The 21,210-nt window shown below is 36.8% G+C and overlaps 1 protein-coding gene across 1 annotated transcript in view; it reads left to right on the top strand.

Moving 5' to 3' along the window:
- The window catches only part of ARHGEF39 (Rho guanine nucleotide exchange factor 39), a gene marked incomplete at its 3' end in the record, with an annotated part of 236,846 nt that overhangs the window by 154,689 nt on the left and 60,947 nt on the right, over positions 1–21,210 (top strand). The gene's annotated exons all lie outside the window — the stretch shown is intronic.

Here is a 21,210-nt window from a genome sequence, read left to right as displayed (position 1 = left end):
CATAGATACTGCATAGATGACCATTCATATCCTCATTTGGTAGTATTGCATACATAGATACTGCATAGATGACCATTCATATCCTCATTTGGTAGTATTGCATACATATATACTGCATAGATGGCCATTCATATCCTCATTTGGTAGTATTGCATAGATGGCCATTCATATCCTCATTTGGTAGTATTGCATATATAGATACTGCATAGATGACCATTCATATCCTCATTTGGTAGTATTGCATACATATATACTGCATAGATGGCCATTCATATCCTCATTTGGTAGTATTGCATACTGCATAGATAGCCATTCATATCCTCATTTGGTAGTATTGCATACTGCACAGATAGCCATTCATATCCTCATTTGGTAGTATTGCATACTGCATAGATAGCCATTCATATCCTCATTTGGTAGTATTGCATACTGCATAGATAGCCATTCATATCCTCATTTGGTAGTATTGCATACATATATACTGCATAGATGGCCATTCATATCCTCATTTGGTAGTATTGCATACTGCATAGATGGCCATTCATATCCTCATTTGGTAGTATTGCATATATAGATACTGCATAGATGGCCATTCATATCCTCATTTGGTAGTATTGCATACATATATACTGCATAGATGGCCATTCATATCCTCATTTGGTAGTATTGCATACTGCATAGATAGCCATTCATATCCTCATTTGGTAGTATTGCATACTGCACAGATAGCCATTCATATCCTCATTTGGTAGTATTGCATACTGCATAGATAGCCATTCATATCCTCATTTGGTAGTATTGCATACTGCATAGATAGCCATTCATATCCTCATTTGGTAGTATTGCATACTGCATAGATAGCCATTCATATCCTCATTTGGTAGTATTGCATACTGCATAGATAGCCATTCATATCCTCATTTGGTAGTATTGCATACTGCATAGATAGCCATTCATATCCTCATTTGGTAGTATTGCATACTGCATAGATAGCCATTCATATCCTCATTTGGTAGTATTGCATACTGCATAGATGGCCATTCATATCCTCATTTGGTAGTATTGCATACTGCATAGATAGCCATTCATATCCTCATTTGGTAGTATTGCATACTGCATAGATAGCCATTCATATCCTCATTTGGTAGTATTGCATACTGCATAGATGGCCATTCATATCCTCATTTGGTAGTATTGCATACTGCATAGATAGCCATTCATATCCTCATTTGGTAGTATTGCATACATAGATACTGCATAGATGGCCATTCATATCCTCATTTGGTAGTATTGCATACTGCATAGATGGCCATTCATATCCTCATTTGGTAGTATTGCATACTGCATAGATAGCCATTCATATCCTCATTTGGTAGTATTGCATACTGCATAGATAGCCATTCATATCCTCATTTGGTAGTATTGCATACATAGATAATGCATAGATGGCCATTCATATCCTCATTTGGTAGTATTGCATACTGCATAGATGGCCATTCATATCCTCATTTGGTAGTATTGCATACATAGATACTGCATAGATGGCCATTCATATCCTCATTTGGTAGTATTGCATACACAGATACTGCATAGATGGCCATTTATATCCTCATTTGGTAGTATTGCATACATAGATACTGCATAGATAGCCATTCATATCCTCATTTGGTAGTATTGCATACATAGATACTGCATAGATAGCCATTCATATCCTCATTTGGTAGTATTGCATACATAGATACTGCATAGATGGCCATTCATATCCTCATTTGGTAGTATTGCATACATATATACTGCATAGATGGCCATTCATATCCTCATTTGGTAGTATTGCATACTGCATAGATGACCATTCATATCCTCATTTGGTAGTATTGCATACATAGATACTGCATAGATGACCATTCATATCCTCATTTGGTAGTATTGCATACATAGATACTGCATAGATGACCATTCATATCCTCATTTGGTAGTATTGCATACATATATACTGCATAGATGGCCATTCATATCCTCATTTGGTAGTATTGCATAGATGGCCATTCATATCCTCATTTGGTAGTATTGCATATATAGATACTGCATAGATGACCATTCATATCCTCATTTGGTAGTATTGCATACATATATACTGCATAGATGGCCATTCATATCCTCATTTGGTAGTATTGCATACTGCATAGATAGCCATTCATATCCTCATTTGGTAGTATTGCATACTGCACAGATAGCCATTCATATCCTCATTTGGTAGTATTGCATACTGCATAGATAGCCATTCATATCCTCATTTGGTAGTATTGCATACTGCATAGATAGCCATTCATATCCTCATTTGGTAGTATTGCATACTGCATAGATGACCATTCATATCCTCAATTGGTAGTATTGCATACATATATACTGCATAGATGGCCATTCATATCCTCATTTGGTAGTATTGCATACTGCATAGATGGCCATTCATATCCTCATTTGGTAGTATTGCATACATAGATACTGCATAGATGACCATTCATATCCTCATTTGGTAGTATTGCATACATATATACTGCATAGATGGCCATTCATATCCTCATTTGGTAGTATTGCATACATATATACTGCATAGATGGCCATTCATATCCTCATTTGGTAGTATTGCATACTGCATAGATGGCCATTCATATCCTCATTTGGTAGTATTGCATACATATATACTGCATAGATGGCCATTCATATCCTCATTTGGTAGTATTGCATACTGCATAGATAGCCATTCATATCCTCATTTGGTAGTATTGCATACTGCACAGATAGCCATTCATATCCTCATTTGGTAGTATTGCATACTGCATAGATGGCCATTCATATCCTCATTTGGTAGTATTGCATACATAGATACTGCATAGATGGCCATTCATATCCTCATTTGGTAGTATTGCATACTGCATAGATAGCCATTCATATCCTCATTTGGTAGTATTGCATACATAGATACTGCATAGATAGCCATTCATATCCTCATTTGGTAGTATTGCATACTGCATAGATGGCCATTCATATCCTCATTTGGTAGTATTGCATACATAGATACTGCATAGATAGCCATTCATATCCTCATTTGGTAGTATTGCATACATAGATACTGCATAGATGGCCATTCATATCCTCATTTGGTAGTATTGCATACTGCATAGATAGCCATTCATATCCTCATTTGGTAGTATTGCATACTGCATAGATGGCCATTCATATCCTCATTTGGTAGTATTGCATACTGCATAGATGGCCATTCATATCCTCATTTGGTAGTATTGCATACTGCATAGATGGCCATTCATATCCTCATTTGGTAGTATTGCATACTGCATAGATGGCCATTCATATCCTCATTTGGTAGTATTGCATACTGCATAGATGGCCATTCATATCCTCATTTGGTAGTATTGCATACTGCATAGATGGCCATTCATATCCTCATTTGGTAGTATTGCATATATAGATACTGCATAGATGACCATTCATATCCTCATTTGGTAGTATTGCATACATATATACTGCATAGATGGCCATTCATATCCTCATTTGGTAGTATTGCATACTGCATAGATAGCCATTCATATCCTCATTTGGTAGTATTGCATACTGCACAGATAGCCATTCATATCCTCATTTGGTAGTATTGCATACTGCATAGATAGCCATTCATATCCTCATTTGGTAGTATTGCATACTGCATAGATAGCCATTCATATCCTCATTTGGTAGTATTGCATACTGCATAGATAGCCATTCATATCCTCATTTGGTAGTATTGCATACTGCATAGATGGCCATTCATATCCTCATTTGGTAGTATTGCATACTGCATAGATGGCCATTCATATCCTCATTTGGTAGTATTGCATACTGCATAGATGGCCATTCATATCCTCATTTGGTAGTATTGCATACTGCATAGATGGCCATTCATATCCTCATTTGGTAGTATTGCATACATAGATACTGCATAGATGGCCATTCATATCCTCATTTGGTAGTATTGCATACATAGATACTGCATAGATGGCCATTCATATCCTCATTTGGTAGTATTGCATACTGCATAGATGGCCATTCATATCCTCATTTGGTAGTATTGCATACTGCATAGATGGCCATTCATATCCTCATTTGGTAGTATTGCATACTGCATAGATGGCCATTCATATCCTCATTTGGTAGTATTGCATACTGCATAGATGGCCATTCATATCCTCATTTGGTAGTATTGCATACTGCATAGATGGCCATTCATATCCTCATTTGGTAGTATTGCATACATATATACTGCATAGATGGCCATTCATATCCTCATTTGGTAGTATTGCATACTGCATAGATGGCCATTCATATCCTCATTTGGTAGTATTGCATACATAGATACTGCATAGATGGCCATTCATATCCTCATTTGGTAGTATTGCATACATAGATACTGCATAGATGGCCATTCATATCCTCATTTGGTAGTATTGCATACTGCATAGATGGCCATTCATATCCTCATTTGGTAGTATTGCATACTGCATAGATGGCCATTCATATCCTCATTTGGTAGTATTGCATACATATATACTGCATAGATGGCCATTCATATCCTCATTTGGTAGTATTGCATACTGCATAGATAGCCATTCATATCCTCATTTGGTAGTATTGCATACTGCACAGATAGCCATTCATATCCTCATTTGGTAGTATTGCATACTGCATAGATAGCCATTCATATCCTCATTTGGTAGTATTGCATACTGCATAGATAGCCATTCATATCCTCATTTGGTAGTATTGCATACTGCATAGATAGCCATTCATATCCTCATTTGGTAGTATTGCATACTGCATAGATAGCCATTCATATCCTCATTTGGTAGTATTGCATACTGCATAGATAGCCATTCATATCCTCATTTGGTAGTATTGCATACTGCATAGATAGCCATTCATATCCTCATTTGGTAGTATTGCATACTGCATAGATAGCCATTCATATCCTCATTTGGTAGTATTGCATACTGCATAGATAGCCATTCATATCCTCATTTGGTAGTATTGCATACTGCATAGATAGCCATTCATATCCTCATTTGGTAGTATTGCATACTGCATAGATAGCCATTCATATCCTCATTTGGTAGTATTGCATACTGCATAGATACTGCATAGATGGCCATTCATATCCTCATTTGGTAGTATTGCATACTGCATAGATGGCCATTCATATCCTCATTTGGTAGTATTGCATACTGCATAGATGGCCATTCATATCCTCATTTGGTAGTATTGCATACTGCATAGATAGCCATTCATATCCTCATTTGGTAGTATTGCATACATAGATACTGCATAGATGGCCATTCATATCCTCATTTGGTAGTATTGCATACTGCATAGATGGCCATTCATATCCTCATTTGGTAGTATTGCATACTGCATAGATAGCCATTCATATCTTCATTTGGTAGTATTGCATACTGCATAGATGGCCATTCATATCCTCATTTGGTAGTATTGCATACATAGATACTGCATAGATGGCCATTCATATCCTCATTTGGTAGTATTGCATACTGCATAGATGGCCATTCATATCCTCATTTGGTAGTTTTGCATACATAGATACTGCATAGATGGCCATTCATATCCTCATTTGGTAGTATTGCATACACAGATACTGCATAGATGGCCATTTATATCCTCATTTGGTAGTATTGCATACATAGATACTGCATAGATGGCCATTCATATCCTCATTTGGTAGTATTGCATACATAGATACTGCATAGATAGCCATTCATATCCTCATTTGGTAGTATTGCATACATAGATACTGCATAGATGGCCATTCATATCCTCATTTGGTAGTATTGCATACTGCATAGATGGCCATTCATATCCTCATTTGGTAGTATTGCATACTGCATAGATAGCCATTCATATCCTCATTTGGTAGTATTGCATACATAGATACTGCATAGATGGCCATTCATATCCTCATTTGGTAGTATTGCATACTGCATAGATAGCCATTCATATCCTCATTTGGTAGTATTGCATATATAGATAGCCATTCATATCCTCATTTGGTAGTATTGCATACTGCATAGATAGCCATTCATATCCTCATTTGGTAGTGTTGCTTACTGCATAGATGGCCATTCATATCCTCATTTGGTAGTATTGCATACTGCATAGATGGCCATTCATATCCTCATTTGGTAGTATTGCATACATAGATACTGCATAGATAGCCATTCATATCCTCATTTGGTAGTATTTCATACATAGATACTGCATAGATGGCCATTCATATCCTCATTTGGTAGTATTGCATACTGCATAGATGGCCATTCTTATCCTCATTTGGTAGTATTGCATACTGCATAGATGGCCCTTCATATCCTCATTTGGTAGTATTGCATACATAGATACTGCATAGATGGCCATTCATATCCTCATTTGGTTGTATTGCATACTGCATAGATGGCCATTCATATCCTCATTTGGTAGTATTGCATACTGCATAGATGGCCCTTCATATCCTCATTTGGTTGTATTGCATACATAGATACTGCATAGATGGCCATTCATATCCTCATTTGGTTGTATTGCATACTGCATAGATGGCCATTCATATCCTCATTTGGTAGTATTGCATACTGCATAGATGGCCATTCATATCCTCATTTGGTAGTATTGCATACTGCATAGATGGCCATTCATATCCTCATTTGGTAGTATTGCATACTGCATAGATGGCCATTCATATCCTCATTTGGTAGTATTGCATACATAGATACTGCATAAGATGGCCATTCATATCCTCATTTGGTAGTATTGCATACTGCATAGATGGCCATTCATATCCTCATTTGGTAGTATTGCATACTGCATAGATTGCCATTCATATCCTCATTTGGTAGTATTGCATACTGCATAGATGGCCATTCATATCCTCATTTGGTAGTATTGCATACTGCATAGATGGCCATTCATATCCTCATTTGGTAGTATTGCATACTGCATAGATGGCCATTCATATCCTCATTTGGTAGTATTGCATACTGCATAGATAGCCATTCATATCCTCATTTGGTAGTATTGCATACATAGATACTGCATAGATGGCCATTCATATCCTCATTTGGTAGTATTGCATAGATGACCATTCATATCCTCATTTGGTAGTATTGCATACATATATACTGCATAGATGGCCATTCATATCCTCATTTGGTAGTATTGCATACTGCATAGATAGCCATTCATATCCTCATTTGGTAGTATTGCATACTGCACAGATAGCCATTCATATCCTCATTTGGTAGTATTGCATACTGCATAGATAGCCATTCATATCCTCATTTGGTAGTATTGCATACTGCATAGATAGCCATTCATATCCTCATTTGGTAGTATTGCATACTGCATAGATAGCCATTCATATCCTCATTTGGTAGTATTGCATACTGCATAGATAGCCATTCATATCCTCATTTGGTAGTATTGCATACTGCATAGATAGCCATTCATATCCTCATTTGGTAGTATTGCATACTGCATAGATAGCCATTCATATCCTCATTTGGTAGTATTGCATACTGCATAGATAGCCATTCATATCCTCATTTGGTAGTATTGCATACTGCATAGATAGCCATTCATATCCTCATTTGGTAGTATTGCATACTGCATAGATAGCCATTCATATCCTCATTTGGTAGTATTGCATACTGCATAGATAGCCATTCATATCCTCATTTGGTAGTATTGCATACTGCATAGATAGCCATTCATATCCTCATTTGGTAGTATTGCATACTGCATAGATAGCCATTCATATCCTCATTTGGTAGTATTGCATACTGCATAGATGGCCATTCATATCCTCATTTGGTAGTATTGCATACTGCATAGATGGCCATTCATATCCTCATTTGGTAGTATTGCATACTGCATAGATGGCCATTCATATCCTCATTTGGTAGTATTGCATACTGCATAGATAGCCATTCATATCCTCATTTGGTAGTATTGCATACATAGATACTGCATAGATGGCCATTCATATCCTCATTTGGTAGTATTGCATACTGCATAGATGGCCATTCATATCCTCATTTGGTAGTATTGCATACATAGATACTGCATAGATAGCCATTCATATCCTCATTTGGTAGTATTGCATACATAGATACTGCATACATGGCCATTCATATCCTCATTTGGTAGTATTGCATACTGCATAGATGGCCATTCATATCCTCATTTGGTAGTATTGCATACTGCATAGATGGCCATTCATATCCTCATTTGGTAGTATTGCATACATAGATACTGCATAGATGGCCATTCATATCCTCATTTGGTAGTATTGCATACATAGATACTGCATAGATAGCCATTCATATCCTCATTTGGTAGTATTGCATACATAGATACTGCATAGATAGCCATTCATATCCTCATTTGGTAGTATTGCATACATAGATACTGCATAGATGGCCATTCATATCCTCATTTGGTAGTATTGCATACATAGATACTGCATAGATGGCCATTCATATCCTCATTTGGTAGTATTGCATACTGCATAGATGACCATTCATATCCTCATTTGGTAGTATTGCATACATAGATACTGCATAGATGACCATTCATATCCTCATTTGGTAGTATTGCATACATAGATACTGCATAGATGACCATTCATATCCTCATTTGGTAGTATTGCATACATATATACTGCATAGATGGCCATTCATATCCTCATTTGGTAGTATTGCATAGATGGCCATTCATATCCTCATTTGGTAGTATTGCATATATAGATACTGCATAGATGACCATTCATATCCTCATTTGGTAGTATTGCATACATATATACTGCATAGATGGCCATTCATATCCTCATTTGGTAGTATTGCATACTGCATAGATAGCCATTCATATCCTCATTTGGTAGTATTGCATACTGCACAGATAGCCATTCATATCCTCATTTGGTAGTATTGCATACTGCATAGATAGCCATTCATATCCTCATTTGGTAGTATTGCATACTGCATAGATAGCCATTCATATCCTCATTTGGTAGTATTGCATACTGCATAGATGACCATTCATATCCTCAATTGGTAGTATTGCATACATATATACTGCATAGATGGCCATTCATATCCTCATTTGGTAGTATTGCATACTGCATAGATGGCCATTCATATCCTCATTTGGTAGTATTGCATACATAGATACTGCATAGATGACCATTCATATCCTCATTTGGTAGTATTGCATACATATATACTGCATAGATGGCCATTCATATCCTCATTTGGTAGTATTGCATACATATATACTGCATAGATGGCCATTCATATCCTCATTTGGTAGTATTGCATACTGCATAGATGGCCATTCATATCCTCATTTGGTAGTATTGCATACATATATACTGCATAGATGGCCATTCATATCCTCATTTGGTAGTATTGCATACTGCATAGATAGCCATTCATATCCTCATTTGGTAGTATTGCATACTGCACAGATAGCCATTCATATCCTCATTTGGTAGTATTGCATACTGCATAGATGGCCATTCATATCCTCATTTGGTAGTATTGCATACATAGATACTGCATAGATGGCCATTCATATCCTCATTTGGTAGTATTGCATACTGCATAGATAGCCATTCATATCCTCATTTGGTAGTATTGCATACATAGATACTGCATAGATAGCCATTCATATCCTCATTTGGTAGTATTGCATACTGCATAGATGGCCATTCATATCCTCATTTGGTAGTATTGCATACATAGATACTGCATAGATAGCCATTCATATCCTCATTTGGTAGTATTGCATACTGCATAGATGGCCATTCATATCCTCATTTGGTAGTATTGCATACATAGATACTGCATAGATAGCCATTCATATCCTCATTTGGTAGTATTGCATACATAGATACTGCATAGATGGCCATTCATATCCTCATTTGGTAGTATTGCATACTGCATAGATAGCCATTCATATCCTCATTTGGTAGTATTGCATACTGCATAGATGGCCATTCATATCCTCATTTGGTAGTATTGCATACTGCATAGATGGCCATTCATATCCTCATTTGGTAGTATTGCATACTGCATAGATGGCCATTCATATCCTCATTTGGTAGTATTGCATACTGCATAGATGGCCATTCATATCCTCATTTGGTAGTATTGCATACTGCATAGATGGCCATTCATATCCTCATTTGGTAGTATTGCATACTGCATAGATGGCCATTCATATCCTCATTTGGTAGTATTGCATATATAGATACTGCATAGATGACCATTCATATCCTCATTTGGTAGTATTGCATACATATATACTGCATAGATGGCCATTCATATCCTCATTTGGTAGTATTGCATACTGCATAGATAGCCATTCATATCCTCATTTGGTAGTATTGCATACTGCACAGATAGCCATTCATATCCTCATTTGGTAGTATTGCATACTGCATAGATAGCCATTCATATCCTCATTTGGTAGTATTGCATACTGCATAGATAGCCATTCATATCCTCATTTGGTAGTATTGCATACTGCATAGATAGCCATTCATATCCTCATTTGGTAGTATTGCATACTGCATAGATGGCCATTCATATCCTCATTTGGTAGTATTGCATACTGCATAGATGGCCATTCATATCCTCATTTGGTAGTATTGCATACTGCATAGATGGCCATTCATATCCTCATTTGGTAGTATTGCATACATAGATACTGCATAGATGGCCATTCATATCCTCATTTGGTAGTATTGCATACATAGATACTGCATAGATGGCCATTCATATCCTCATTTGGTAGTATTGCATACTGCATAGATAGCCATTCATATCCTCATTTGGTAGTATTGCATACTGCATAGATGGCCATTCATATCCTCATTTGGTAGTATTGCATACATATATACTGCATAGATGGCCATTCATATCCTCATTTGGTAGTATTGCATACTGCATAGATGGCCATTCATATCCTCATTTGGTAGTATTGCATACTGCATAGATGGCCATTCATATCCTCATTTGGTAGTATTGCATACTGCATAGATGGCCATTCATATCCTCATTTGGTAGTATTGCATACTGCATAGATGGCCATTCATATCCTCATTTGGTAGTATTGCATACATATATACTGCATAGATGGCCATTCATATCCTCATTTGGTAGTATTGCATACTGCATAGATGGCCATTCATATCCTCATTTGGTAGTATTGCATACATAGATACTGCATAGATGGCCATTCATATCCTCATTTGGTAGTATTGCATACATATATACTGCATAGATGGCCATTCATATCCTCATTTGGTAGTATTGCATACTGCATAGATGGCCATTCATATCCTCATTTGGTAGTATTGCATACTGCATAGATGGCCATTCATATCCTCATTTGGTAGTATTGCATACATATATACTGCATAGATGGCCATTCATATCCTCATTTGGTAGTATTGCATACTGCATAGATAGCCATTCATATCCTCATTTGGTAGTATTGCATACTGCATAGATAGCCATTCATATCCTCATTTGGTAGTATTGCATACTGCATAGATAGCCATTCATATCCTCATTTGGTAGTATTGCATACTGCATAGATAGCCATTCATATCCTCATTTGGTAGTATTGCATACTGCATAGATAGCCATTCATATCCTCATTTGGTAGTATTGCATACTGCATAGATAGCCATTCATATCCTAATTTGGTAGTATTGCATACTGCATAGATAGCCATTCATATCCTCATTTGGTAGTATTGCATACTGCATAGATAGCCATTCATATCCTCATTTGGTAGTATTGCATACTGCATAGATAGCCATTCATATCCTCATTTGGTAGTATTGCATACTGCATAGATGACCATTCATATCCTCATTTGGTAGTATTGCATACTGCATAGATACTGCATAGATGGCCATTCATATCCTCATTTGGTAGTATTGCATACTGCATAGATACTGCATAGATGGCCATTCATATCCTCATTTGGTAGTATTGCATACTGCATAGATGGCCATTCATATCCTCATTTGGTAGTATTGCATACTGCATAGATGGCCATTCATATCCTCATTTGGTAGTATTGCATACTGCATAGATGGCCATTCATATCCTCATTTGGTAGTATTGCATACTGCATAGATAGCCATTCATATCCTCATTTGGTAGTATTGCATACATAGATACTGCATAGATGGCCATTCATATCCTCATTTGGTAGTATTGCATACTGCATAGATGGCCATTCATATCCTCATTTGGTAGTATTGCATACTGCATAGATAGCCATTCATATCTTCATTTGGTAGTATTGCATACTGCATAGATGGCCATTCATATCCTCATTTGGTAGTATTGCATACATAGATACTGCATAGATGGCCATTCATATCCTCATTTGGTAGTATTGCATACTGCATAGATGGCCATTCATATCCTCATTTGGTAGTTTTGCATACATAGATACTGCATAGATGGCCATTCATATCCTCATTTGGTAGTATTGCATACACAGATACTGCATAGATGGCCATTTATATCCTCATTTGGTAGTATTGCATACATAGATACTGCATAGATAGCCATTCATATCCTCATTTGGTAGTATTGCATACATAGATACTGCATAGATAGCCATTCATATCCTCATTTGGTAGTATTGCATACATAGATACTGCATAGATGGCCATTCATATCCTCATTTGGTAGTATTGCATACTGCATAGATGGCCATTCATATCCTCATTTGGTAGTATTGCATACTGCATAGATAGCCATTCATATCCTCATTTGGTAGTATTGCATACATAGATACTGCATAGATGGCCATTCATATCCTCATTTGGTAGTATTGCATACTGCATAGATAGCCATTCATATCCTCATTTGGTAGTATTGCATATATAGATAGCCATTCATATCCTCATTTGGTAGTATTGCATACTGCATAGATAGCCATTCATATCCTCATTTGGTAGTGTTGCTTACTGCATAGATGGCCATTCATATCCTCATTTGGTAGTATTGCATACTGCATAGATGGCCATTCATATCCTCATTTGGTAGTATTGCATACATAGATACTGCATAGATAGCCATTCATATCCTCATTTGGTAGTATTTCATACATAGATACTGCATAGATGGCCATTCATATCCTCATTTGGTAGTATTGCATACTGCATAGATGGCCATTCTTATCCTCATTTGGTAGTATTGCATACTGCATAGATGGCCCTTCATATCCTCATTTGGTAGTATTGCATACATAGATACTGCATAGATGGCCATTCATATCCTCATTTGGTTGTATTGCATACTGCATAGATGGCCATTCATATCCTCATTTGGTAGTATTGCATACTGCATAGATGGCCCTTCATATCCTCATTTGGTTGTATTGCATACATAGATACTGCATAGATGGCCATTCATATCCTCATTTGGTTGTATTGCATACTGCATAGATGGCCATTCATATCCTCATTTGGTAGTATTGCATACTGCATAGATGGCCATTCATATCCTCATTTGGTAGTATTGCATACTGCATAGATGGCCATTCATATCCTCATTTGGTAGTATTGCATACTGCATAGATGGCCATTCATATCCTCATTTGGTAGTATTGCATACATAGATACTGCATAGATGGCCATTCATATCCTCATTTGGTAGTATTGCATACTGCATAGATGGCCATTCATATCCTCATTTGGTAGTATTGCATACTGCATAGATTGCCATTCATATCCTCATTTGGTAGTATTGCATACTGCATAGATGGCCATTCATATCCTCATTTGGTAGTATTGCATACTGCATAGATGGCCATTCATATCCTCATTTGGTAGTATTGCATACTGCATAGATGGCCATTCATATCCTCATTTGGTAGTATTGCATACTGCATAGATGGCCCTTCATATCCTCATTTGGTTGTATTGCATACATAGATACTGCATAGATGGCCATTCATATCCTCATTTGGTTGTATTGCATACTGCATAGATGGCCATTCATATCCTCATTTGGTAGTATTGCATACTGCATAGATGGCCATTCATATCCTCATTTGGTAGTATTGCATACTGCATAGATGGCCATTCATATCCTCATTTGGTAGTATTGCATACTGCATAGATGGCCATTCATATCCTCATTTGGTAGTATTGCATACATAGATACTGCATAGATGGCCATTCATATCCTCATTTGGTAGTATTGCATACTGCATAGATGGCCATTCATATCCTCATTTGGTAGTATTGCATACTGCATAGATTGCCATTCATATCCTCATTTGGTAGTATTGCATACTGCATAGATGGCCATTCATATCCTCATTTGGTAGTATTGCATACTGCATAGATGGCCATTCATATCCTCATTTGGTAGTATTGCATACTGCATAGATGGCCATTCATATCCTCATTTGGTAGTATTGCATACTGCATAGATAGCCATTCATATCCTCATTTGGTAGTATTGCATACATAGATACTGCATAGATGGCCATTCATATCCTCATTTGGTAGTATTGCATACTGCATAGATGGCCATTCATATCCTCATTTGGTAGTATTGCATACTGCATAGATAGCCATTCATATCCTCATTTGGTAGTATTGCATACTGCATAGATAGCCATTCATATCCTCATTTGGTAGTATTGCATACATAGATACTGCATAGATGGCCATTCATATCCTCATTTGGTAGTATTGCATACTGCATAGATAGCCATTCATATCCTCATTTGGTAGTATTGCATACTGCATAGATAGCCATTCATATCCTCATTTGGTAGTATTGCATACATAGATACTGCATAGATGGCCATTCATATCCTCATTTGGTAGTATTGCATACACAGATACTGCATAGATGGCCATTTATATCCTCATTTGGTAGTATTGCATACATAGATACTGCATAGATAGCCATTCATATCCTCATTTGGTAGTATTGCATACATAGATACTGCATAGATAGCCATTCATATCCTCATTTGGTAGTATTGCATACATAGATACTGCATAGATGGCCATTCATATCCTCATTTGGTAGTATTGCATACATATATACTGCATAGATGGCCATTCATATCCTCATTTGGTAGTATTGCATACTGCATAGATGACCATTCATATCCTCATTTGGTAGTATTGCATACATAGATACTGCATAGATGACCATTCATATCCTCATTTGGTAGTATTGCATACATAGATACTGCATAGATGACCATTCATATCCTCATTTGGTAGTATTGCATACATATATACTGCATAGATGGCCATTCATATCCTCATTTGGTAGTATTGCATAGATGGCCATTCATATCCTCATTTGGTAGTATTGCATATATAGATACTGCATAGATGACCATTCATATCCTCATTTGGTAGTATTGCATACATATATACTGCATAGATGGCCATTCATATCCTCATTTGGTAGTATTGCATACTGCATAGATAGCCATTCATATCCTCATTTGGTAGTATTGCATACTGCACAGATAGCCATTCATATCCTCATTTGGTAGTATTGCATACTGCATAGATAGCCATTCATATCCTCATTTGGTAGTATTGCATACTGCATAGATAGCCATTCATATCCTCATTTGGTAGTATTGCATACTGCATAGATGACCATTCATATCCTCAATTGGTAGTATTGCATACATATATACTGCATAGATGGCCATTCATATCCTCATTTGGTAGTATTGCATACTGCATAGATGGCCATTCATATCCTCATTTGGTAGTATTGCATACATAGATACTGCATAGATGACCATTCATATCCTCATTTGGTAGTATTGCATACATATATACTGCATAGATGGCCATTCATATCCTCATTTGGTAGTATTGCATACATATATACTGCATAGATGGCCATTCATATCCTCATTTGGTAGTATTGCATACTGCATAGATGGCCATTCATATCCTCATTTGGTAGTATTGCATACATATATACTGCATAGATGGCCATTCATATCCTCATTTGGTAGTATTGCATACTGCATAGATAGCCATTCATATCCTCATTTGGTAGTATTGCATACTGCACAGATAGCCATTCATATCCTCATTTGGTAGTATTGCATACTGCATAGATGGCCATTCATATCCTCATTTGGTAGTATTGCATACATAGATACTGCATAGATGGCCATTCATATCCTCATTTGGTAGTATTGCATACTGCATAGATAGCCATTCATATCCTCATTTGGTAGTATTGCATACATAGATACTGCATAGATAGCCATTCATATCCTCATTTGGTAGTATTGCATACTGCATAGATGGCCATTCATATCCTCATTTGGTAGTATTGCATACATAGATACTGCATAGATAGCCATTCATATCCTCATTTGGTAGTATTGCATACTGCATAGATGGCCATTCATATCCTCATTTGGTAGTATTGCATACATAGATACTGCATAGATAGCCATTCATATCCTCATTTGGTAGTATTGCATACATAGATACTGCATAGATGGCCATTCATATCCTCATTTGGTAGTATTGCATACTGCATAGATAGCCATTCATATCCTCATTTGGTAGTATTGCATGCTGCATAGATGGCCATTCATATCCTCATTTGGTAGTATTGCATACTGCATAGATGGCCATTCATATCCTCATTTGGTAGTATTGCATATATAGATACTGCATAGATGACCATTCATATCCTCATTTGGTAGTATTGCATACATATATACTGCATAGATGGCCATTCATATCCTCATTTGGTAGTATTGCATACTGCATAGATAGCCATTCATATCCTCATTTGGTAGTATTGCATACTGCACAGATAGCCATTCATATCCTCATTTGGTAGTATTGCATACTGCATAGATAGCCATTCATATCCTCATTTGGTAGTATTGCATACTGCATAGATAGCCATTCATATCCTCATTTGGTAGTATTGCATACTGCATAGATAGCCATTCATATCCTCATTTGGTAGTATTGCATACTGCATAGATGGCCATTCATATCCTCATTTGGTAGTATTGCATACTGCATAGATGGCCATTCATATCCTCATTTGGTAGTATTGCATACTGCATAGATGGCCATTCATATCCTCATTTGGTAGTATTGCATACATAGATACTGCATAGATGGCCATTCATATCCTCATTTGGTAGTATTGCATACTGCATAGATGGCCATTCATATCCTCATTTGGTAGTATTGCATACTGCATAGATAGCCATTCATATCCTCATTTGGTAGTATTGCATACTGCATAGATGGCCATTCATATCCTCATTTGGTAGTATTGCATACATATATACTGCATAGATGGCCATTCATATCCTCATTTGGTAGTATTGCATACTGCATAGATGGCCATTCATATCCTCATTTGGTAGTATTGCATACTGCATAGATGGCCATTCATATCCTCATTTGGTAGTATTGCATACATAGATACTGCATAGATGGCCATTCATATCCTCATTTGGTAGTATTGCATACTGCATAGATGGCCATTCATATCCTCATTTGGTAGTATTGCATACTGCATAGATAGCCATTCATATCCTCATTTGGTAGTATTGCATACTGCATAGATGGCCATTCATATCCTCATTTGGTAGTATTGCATACATATATACTGCATAGATGGCCATTCATATCCTCATTTGGTAGTATTGCATACTGCATAGATGGCCATTCATATCCTCATTTGGTAGTATTGCATACTGCATAGATGGCCATTCATATCCTCATTTGGTAGTATTGTATACTGCATAGATGGCCATTCATATCCTCATTTGGTAGTATTGCATACTGCATAGATGGCCATTCATATCCTCATTTGGTAGTATTGCATACATATATACTGCATAGATGGCCATTCATATCCTCATTTGGTAGTATTGCATACTGCATAGATGGCCATTCATATCCTCATTTGGTAGTATTGCATACATAGATACTGCATAGATGGCCATTCATATCCTCATTTGGTAGTATTGCATACATATATACTGCATAGATGGCCATTCATATCCTCATTTGGTAGTATTGCATACTGCATAGATGGCCATTCATATCCTCATTTGGTAGTATTGCATACTGCATAGATGGCCATTCATATCCTCATTTGGTAGTATTGCATACATATATACTGCATAGATGGCCATTCATATCCTCATTTGGTAGTATTGCATACTGCATAGATAGCCATTCATATCCTCATTTGGTAGTATTGCATACTGCACAGATAGCCATTCATATCCTCATTTGGTAGTATTGCATACTGCATAGATAGCCATTCATATCCTCATTTGGTAGTATTGCATACTGCATAGATAGCCATTCATATCCTCATTTGGTAGTATTGCATACTGCATAGATAGCCATTCATATCCTCATTTGGTAGTATTGCATACTGCATAGATAGCCATTCATATCCTCATTTGGTAGTATTGCATACTGCATAGATAGCCATTCATATCCTCATTTGGTAGTATTGCATACTGCATAGATAGCCATTCATATCCTCATTTGGTAGTATTGCATACTGCATAGATAGCCATTCATATCCTCATTTGGTAGTATTGCATACTGCATAGATAGCCATTCATATCCTCATTTGTAGTATTGCATACTGCATAGATACTGCATAGATGGCCATTCATATCCTCATTTGGTAGTATTGCATACTGCATAGATACTGCATACATGGCCATTCATATCCTCATTTGGTAGTATTGCATACTGCATAGATACTGCATAGATGGCCATTCATATCCTCATTTGGTAGTATTGCACATACTGCATAGATGGCCATTCATATCCTCATTTGGTAGTATTGCATACACAGATACTGCATAGATGGCCATTTATATCCTCATTTGGTAGTATTGCATACATAGATACTGCATAGATGGCCATTCATATCCTCATTTGGTAGTATTGCATACATAGATACTGCATAGATAGCCATTCATATCCTCATTTGGTAGTATTGCATACATAGATACTGCATAGATGGCCATTCATATCCTCATTTGGTAGTATTGCATACTGCATAGATGGCCATTCATATCCTCATTTGGTAGTATTGCATACTGCATAGATAGCCATTCATATCCTCATTTGGTAGTATTGCATACATAGATACTGCATAGATGGCCATTCATATCCTCATTTGGTAGTATTGCATACTGCATAGATAGCCATTCATATCCTCATTTGGTAGTATTGCATATATAGGTAGCCATTCATATCCTCATTTGGTAGTATTGCATACTGCATAGATAGCCATTCATATCCTCATTTGGTAGTGTTGCTTACTGCATAGATGGCCATTCATATCCTCATTTGGTAGTATTGCATACTGCATAGATGGCCATTCATATCCTCATTTGGTAGTATTGCATACATAGATACTGCATAGATAGCCATTCATATCCTCATTTGGTAGTATTTCATACATAGATACTGCATAGATGGCCATTCATATCCTCATTTGGTAGTATTGCATACTGCATAGATGGCCCTTCATATCCTCATTTGGTAGTATTGCATACATAGATACTGCATAGATGGCCATTCATATCCTCATTTGGTTGTATTGCATACTGCATAGATGGCCATTCATATCCTCATTTGGTAGTATTGCATACTGCATAGATGGCCCTTCATATCCTCATTTGGTTGTATTGCATACATAGATACTGCATAGATGGCCATTCATATCCTCATTTGGTTGTATTGCATACTGCATAGATGGCCATTCATATCCTCATTTGGTAGTATTGCATACTGCATAGATGGCCATTCATATCCTCATTTGGTAGTATTGCATACTGCATAGATGGCCATTCATATCCTCATTTGGTAGTATTGCATACTGCATAGATGGCCATTCATATCCTCATTTGGTAGTATTGCATACATAGATACTGCATAGATGGCCATTCATATCCTCATTTGGTAGTATTGCATACTGCATAGATGGCCATTCATATCCTCATTTGGTAGTATTGCATACTGCATAGATGGCCATTCATATCCTCATTTGGTAGTATTGCATACTGCATAGATGGCCATTCATATCCTCATTTGGTAGTATTGCATACTGCATAGATGGCCATTCATATCCTCATTTGGTAGTATTGCGTACTGCATAGATGGCCATTCATATCCTCATTTGGTAGTATTGCATACTGCATAGATGGCCATTCATATCCTCATTTGGTAGTATTGCATACTGCATAGATGGCCATTCATATCCTCATTTGGTAGTATTGCATACATAGATACTGCATAGATGGCCATTCATATCCTCATTTGGTAGTATTGCATACTGCATAGATGGCCATTCATATCCTCATTTGGTAGTATTGCATACATAGATACTGCATAGATGACCATTCATATCCTCATTTGGTAGTATTGCATACATATATACTGCATAGATGGCCATTCATATCCTCATTTGGTAGTATTGCATACATATATACTGCATAGATGGCCATTCATATCCTCATTTGGTAGTATTGCATACTGCATAGATGGCCATTCATATCCTCATTTGGTAGTATTGCATACATATATACTGCATAGATGGCCATTCATATCCTCATTTGGTAGTATTGCATACTGCATAGATAGCCATTCATATCCTCATTTGGTAGTATTGCATACTGCACAGATAGCCATTCATATCCTCATTTGGTAGTATTGCATACTGCATAGATGGCCATTCCTATCCTCATTTGGTAGTATTGCATACATAGATACTGCATAGACGGCCATTCATATCCTCATTTGGTAGTATTGCATACTGCATAGATTGCCATTCATATCCTCATTTGGTAGTATTGCATACATAGATACTGCATAGATAGCCATTCATATCCTCATTTGGTAGTATTGCATACTGCATAGATGGCCATTCATATCCTCATTTGGTAGTATTGCATACATAGATACTGCATAGATAGCCATTCATATCCTCATTTGGTAGTATTGCATACTGCATAGATGGCCATTCATATCCTCATTTGGTAGTATTGCATACA

The sequence above is a fragment of the Taudactylus pleione genome, unplaced genomic scaffold (assembly GCF_031769625.1).
Source record: "Taudactylus pleione unplaced genomic scaffold, aTauple2 ptg001283l, whole genome shotgun sequence".
Lineage (NCBI taxonomy): Eukaryota > Metazoa > Chordata > Amphibia > Anura > Myobatrachidae > Taudactylus > Taudactylus pleione.
Note: the sequence above shows the minus strand (reverse complement) of the source record. Positions and strands in the feature narration are given on the sequence as shown.